This window comes from Notolepis coatsorum (assembly GCF_963971535.1).
Source record: "Notolepis coatsorum genome assembly, chromosome: 13".
NCBI classification, from domain to species: Eukaryota; Metazoa; Chordata; class Actinopteri; order Aulopiformes; family Paralepididae; genus Notolepis; species Notolepis coatsorum.
The window spans coordinates 42,951,553-42,958,500 of NC_140177.1; positions in this window are offsets into that span (position 1 = coordinate 42,951,553).

Genomic DNA, 6,948 nt, shown 5'->3' on the forward strand with positions numbered 1-6,948 from the left:
ATAAACTACATACCATCCTCTAGAGCAGGGCAGGGCAGATAAACTACATACCATCCTCTAGAGCAGAGCAGATAAACTACATACCATCCTCTAGAGCAGGGCAGGGCAGATAAACTACATACCATCCTCTAGAGCAGGGCAGATAAACTACATACCATCCTCTAGAGCAGGGCAGGGCAGATAAACTACATACCATCCTCTAGAGCAGGGCAGGGCAGATAAACTACATACCATCCTCTAGAGCAGGGCAGGGCAGATAAACTACATACCATCCTCTAGAGCAGGGCAGGGCAGATAAACTACATACCATCCTCTAGAGCAGGGCAGATAAACTACATACCATCCTATAGAGCAGTGTTTCCAAACCGGGGGTACGCATACCCCTAGGGATACGTGGGTGGTCCCCAGGGGGTACATGAAAAGATTTAAAAAATGTAAAAAAAAAAAAAGATAAAACATTTTTATGTATAGGAAAACTCTACCCAAATAAAGAATAATGCATGCCAAAATTGCAGGAATCCAAATTAAGTAATAATTTGCTGGCTATAATATTATTATTGGCTGTACTTGTTCTATCGCGCAACGTTCAGCTTCCCGCCGGACTGTCAGGTGTTACCAGGGGTGCAGTCGTAATATGGGCGGAGGCCAAACGGTATCCTATTATTATGCAAAGTCTAGGCACTTATCACCTAGACTTTGCATAATAATAGGATGCGCGCACTTCAAAGCCCAAACGCCGTTTGACCGCGGTTGCCCAGCACTGCACCACTGGGTGTTACACCGAGCATCATCATTGTAGTGTAGCTAGCTAGCAAAATGTCAAGCCTCTTTCATCCAGCAACAACAGCACAGCTGAATCAGGAGAACCCATTCAGAAGAAAAATAAAACTGAGAAAGTGAAGAATCGTCAGTTTGGTGAACATTATGTGCTCTCTGGATTTACTGTCACAACTACAGAGCAACCACAGCCAATGTGTTTCCTCTGTGGCGACATGCTTTCGAATAATAGCATGAAACCATCCCATTTACATATTTTTATATTTAGATCTAATTCTATTGCCTATATTTATGTCTTTCTGCTATTACCCTGCCCATACCTATACCTCCCCTCCCCCATGCTGCTATGACACCCACATTTACCCAAGGGGATCAATAAAGGAATATCTCATCTGATTGTATCATATCGTATCTCATCTCATCTTATCTTATGTTATCTTAGTTTTGAGTCTTCAGTGCTTTGTTAACTTAATGTTACAATGGGAATGAGGTGATGATGTCAGACCTCAGAACTAAAACTTTACTTCAATAAACTGCCAACCTGTGTGACCATGTGACTTTATCCAGGTCATCCACTCACACACACACAGCCGGTCTGCCACAATATATAGACTATTAATTATATATCCTGGGGATCACCACGATTGATTGCGTAGTAGGGGGTACTTTAGGTTGGCTTGAAATGCTTTGGGGGGTACAGTACTCAAAAAAGGTTGGGGACCACTGCTCTAGAGCAGGGCAGATAAAGAATGACATACCCATCCTCTAGAGCAGATATCACTAAAAGCACAAAAATTAACCCTTTAGAGGGCCAGAAATTATGTTATGGAGGGCCAGATTTGGTCCTGCTCTAGAGAGAAGACGGGATGTTTGAGAGATAAAGTAATTTGTGTCCAAATGAAACAAGCATAATACAATATGTAATAAATGCATTAAAGCTGCAATAACTCATATTTTCTTTAGTTTTTGTTTTGTTTTTGTATTCTTATCACCACCTGCCATCAAAAGGTCTCACTGAGTCATGGTGTCCTACTTGATCAACCCTGTGCTAACAGCAGTCTGTTGTTATTCCATCATTTCCATCTTTTCATTGTGCTTTAGCTCTGCCTATTTTATAAACCTATGCATTTAAAAGGTATGTTTTTCAGCTAATCTCTTAATTACATCAACATTGTGCCGTCAGAACTGTATTATGTTTTGTAGTTGACATTTATTTGTTAACCGTCTGTAGTGTGGCAGTGAAAGGGTTAACCTTCTGTATTGTCGCAGTGAAAGGGTTAACCCTTTGGTAGTGTGGCAGTGAAAGGGTTAGGATTGTGCCAGTAAGTTAGTTTTATGTTTATGATGAGGCTTTTGTTTTAGGAGAAATTATTTTGTTTACTTGCCCCTTGCTGCCCTCTAGTGGTCAGAAAATAAGTATTGCAGCTTTAAAGATCCCCTATTATGTTTAAAATGTTCAACAAACTACTGAAAACACTTCAGAAATGTTCAATAAACTACTGAAAATGGCTTAGCAGCATCGCTATACCTTTGACCTAATTGAGATTTGAGAATGCAAGGATCTATGAATGCGCCCCCCCCCCCCCCCCTTTCCCCCAAGCTGGTTAACACTTTCACTGCCACACACAAGATATCTCGGGTTTCCGATAGTTATGTTGAAAGCCACTCACGAGATTTCTCTGATTTTTTTTTTTTTTAGCTATCTGAAATCATATTGCATCACGCAAGCCTACCCGAGTATACCCGAGCGCCGCCGGCAATCATATGTGGAAAAAAGCGCCCCTATCGTCTCCCAGATGACATAAGGGATTTTGGAATGGACTCAATGAAAATGGATGGGGAAAAAAATCTGGTACTCCACATTTTCCAGTCCACTGATCCAGCCGGGGTTACCACAGTTCATTCTGGAGCCTCTCAGCCCCGCGGAATCATGTGTACTACTGTATCACGTTGGATCCATACACTTATCGATTTTTTCGAATGGTGATCAGGAATTGGAATATACCAGTTGGATACCATCTGATATCAGGTAAGGAATCTATGTTATCAGTGTTAGGATAATCAGACTAATTTTGATGAAGATATAGGCTGTTATGTGAAATGGGCTCTTTCGGTTTTATTGAAAAAATCCATGAGGAAATGAACACGCCGATTATCCGTGCGCGCCTCGAATGGGCGTGCGTGTATGTATAATATTGATCATCTAGCGTTTATTTGAAAACGATTCATAAATAGGCCGACAAATATCAACGTTCTGGAATATTCCAGTAAAAGACGATTATCATAGAATGCCCCAGAATGGAAGGTTTTTTACCTCAAAACGGGTGCTTTTCAAAATGCTCTGAAACGGAAATGAAGCGATAAAAAACCAATCTGCCTTGACAGCACTGACTGGAAAAGTATTCTTTGATAAGCGACGGGCAGATTAGACACATTTAAAACATAGATTAGGCGATATTAACGTTAACATTGAAGTGGACCGTGGCATCAAGGGGGTAAAAAGGAAAACCCGGCGTGGCACTCAAAGTGTTAAAGTGCAGCTGAACCAGCATTTTGGATATTAAGAATAATGTTGCCATATTATTGAGTGAAATTGGTTTATGCAAGCCTACGTAAGCACATGTCATATTTTGTTTCACAGGAAGAAAACATGATTGGATTTTGATATAAGAATATGAATAACCTTTCCAGTTAAACAATGCACCAAAAATGTATTGGTGCAACACTTACACAATCTTGTTATAACTAATATTTTAGTAACTGTTATAACTCGTTTTTAAGCATAGATCAACTTACAATACAAGTTTCACATTATCAGTTAGCATTTCCTGGATGACAGCTGAGCAACAAACAGCGACCATGATCGGTTTGCAGGATAAATTGTGTCACACAGAGATTTTGAGGAAGTACAGAGAAGCCCCCCCCCCCCCCTGAATGTGAAAGGGGCGTTCTGGTGACAAGTCCCGCACAAATAACAATCTGTATAGTCAAAGTCATGCCTCCCAGATGAGTTAACTGTAGAAAAAACAAATGTTCTAGTGTACTGTAACAGTACTTGTGTGATTGTCTACAAAAATATTGATTCCTATTACAGTATGATATAAAGTTACAGCAAGGGTTGGCCAGTTACACTAAAGCCATTGATCACTATTTTCAGTGTTTGAATCCAATGAATGATATGATAAAAAAAAAGACAAGTAATTGAAAACCCATTTTTACATATTCACAGATCATACTAGAAAACAAATAACAATTCTGATTAACAATAATCTACTGTATGAATAGGTGTTAAACTCTGTATGGTTCAGATTACTGACAAACATCTAAACAGGACTATACTATGCATATACATTACAGGATGTATGAAAATACATAATCAGTTATACAAAACATATTAAAATGAAATCAGAAACATAAGTGCATAAGTGAAATGATGAAATACAAGAAGTGGTATAAGATACATAGCATTAGCAGCTAGCGGGTGTGAACAAGGCTCCTCCTCGTTAAGGCGTTTCCCTCATCGTATTCCCACTGAAAGAAAAAGAGACAAAAACAAAAGAAGTAAAACAACCTTTTGGTGCCCAGCTCCTGATAAAACAGAACTGTACACACTCTTGTAAAAGAGGTTTCTAACTTCAATGAGACTAACCTGGTTAAATAAAGTACAAATAAAGATGAATTAGACATGAGAAAAAGAAATCATAGTCCTAAAACAGAGGAGACCCAGGGCTTTCAATTGGCATCTAGATTTCATAAAACTACACTACCGAGCTCTGTGAACATCTAGAAAAAAGTAAGTTTTAACATTCTCAGAGACCACAGTCTGCACTGCACTGCACCTTAAGATGCACATACACTTCTATTCTCTATTCTACTTTATTCTTCTATGCAACGGCTTAACAGGTTAAGCTTGTATAACAGCATTTCTCACAGCCATGACTGTGACAGCACTTACTGACAGCTCACAGTATGTTAATGATATTAAATTGAGGGGAGCAAAAAAAAGCAAACAGAAATAAAAACTGTTTTACAAGATTCAAATTAACACAATTTTCACCATTTTCAGATGTCAACGTATGACACATCATTTGAAAGCTTACGTTCTGTACTTTCACAATCTGTACAAATCTGTAAAATGACAATGGAGACATGTGGCCACAATCGCTGGTCGCGGTCACATACCAATGAGTGGGAACATCATATGTCAGATACTGGCTAATATCCCAGGTTAAGGCCTCAGACTGTGTTATGTATGTGTTACATGTGTATATGTATATGTTATATGTGGCATGGTGAGTACGCATTTAGTTTTTTATTATTTCTTTTTTTATTGTGTTTTTGGTAGATTTTTATTTGTTTGTACAACCGGGCAGTCCGGTAGAGAGAGAGAGAGAGGAAGAACGGGAGACAGAGCGGGGGGAAGACATTCGGCAAAGGACGCCGGGTCCCAGAATCGAACCCGGGTCGGCCACTTCGCGACGCAGCACGTTACATGGGTCGCCACTTGGGTGCCCACGCATTTTTTTTATTTTTATTATCTTTTTCCCCCTTCTTTTTCCATTTTTCTCCCCTCCCAATGTTAGTCGTTATGCCAATTCCCAATCCCCTTCCTGGTCGTTGCGCACTCTACCCCCTACCGTCGGTCTGGGAGGGCGGAGACTATCACATGCTTCCTCCGACACATGTGTACCCAGCCCACCACTTCTTTTCACCTGGCAGCGCGGACTCTCACTGGGAGAGTGTAATGTGTGGAAGGTCACACTACCTCCCTCCAGATCCTTCCCTCGCTGTGCAGGCGCCCCGACCTATCTGTAAGAGTCGCTGTTTACAACGACCCGGACCCACCCACCGGCTTCCCTCCCGCTGACTCTGCCAATCGAGCCAGTATGACGGCCGGCCAAGCCGGAGGCACCGCTGACAGCCGGATTCGATACCAGTGTGTCTTGCGTTGGTGACGAGCGCTTAGTCCGCTGCGCCACCCAGCCACCTACGCATTTAGTTTTTGATGAAAAATGTAACTCTATCTTAGGTTAGGGTTAGTGGTGATGGTGAGGTTAAGGTTAGAGTTAAGAGGAAGATTACTTTATTGTCACTGTACACAAGACAATTGAAATGTGTCTTTTTGCATACTGGTATCCCTCATAGTTACACGTACACCCAGTTCCCTACACTTGTGTATTTCTTCAGAGAGGTCAGAACACAGGGTCACCTGCAGTGCAGTGCCCCAATAGCAGTTTGGGGGTTCAGTGCCTTGGTCAAGGGCACATAGGTAGAGATGGTGGGCACCGTAGATGTATAGATGTAATACCAGCCACCCTTCAGTCACAGGCTCACAGCTGGAATACACTCTATCGTCCCAGGGATCGAACCAGATCGTGTGAGTGCTTTACACTTGAAAATTAAAGATGATATACTTTCCTGATTACAACATAATTCATTTCATTACTGTCCTCCATTAGGCCCCCAAGTACCATTTGCAAATCTAGACTGAATTGTCATTGTGGATGGATACAGGATATTGTCCTGTGTAATATGGGAACATCAATGTAAAAACACCCATTGTTAAAGGTACAATATACAGATACGGGGATGACCTTTTCTCAGCAGTAGAAAATAATGTTCAACTTCTGAACATTACAGAAACCACGTGTTCAGAATAACAGACTAGTGAAGGTGTTGAAAACAGCAGCCTACACTCAATCTCAACATTCTGAATACTAGTCCTGGCAACAGAATACGATGCTGCTTCCAGTGAATAGCTGGAGACTATGGCAGAGCCAAATAGAATAGTGCATACAGTGTATAGAGTCACGTTGTTGTGTGCAAACCAAGGTGAGCTTTGACTTACAGCATGGGCCAGGGAGCTCCAGTGGGACGTGGTTTCGTTGACAGAGGTGAATGAAAGCAGCAGCGAGCCTGCAGGGGGTCCTAGACGGGCCAGAACCACAGTGGCTCCTCTCACACACCAACTGGAACTGGCCAGGGTCCACCTGACGGAGACGGGGGAGGACATTATGAGGTCAAAGAATCACAACATTGACATATAAACCATATAGGGCTGATAGACAACCCCCCCTGGGGTGGATGACATGATGACAAAGGAACCCTTTCAGGTGTTTTATGTTTATGTTCTACATTCTATCTTACAGTAGCAGTAATACAGTAGCTTTC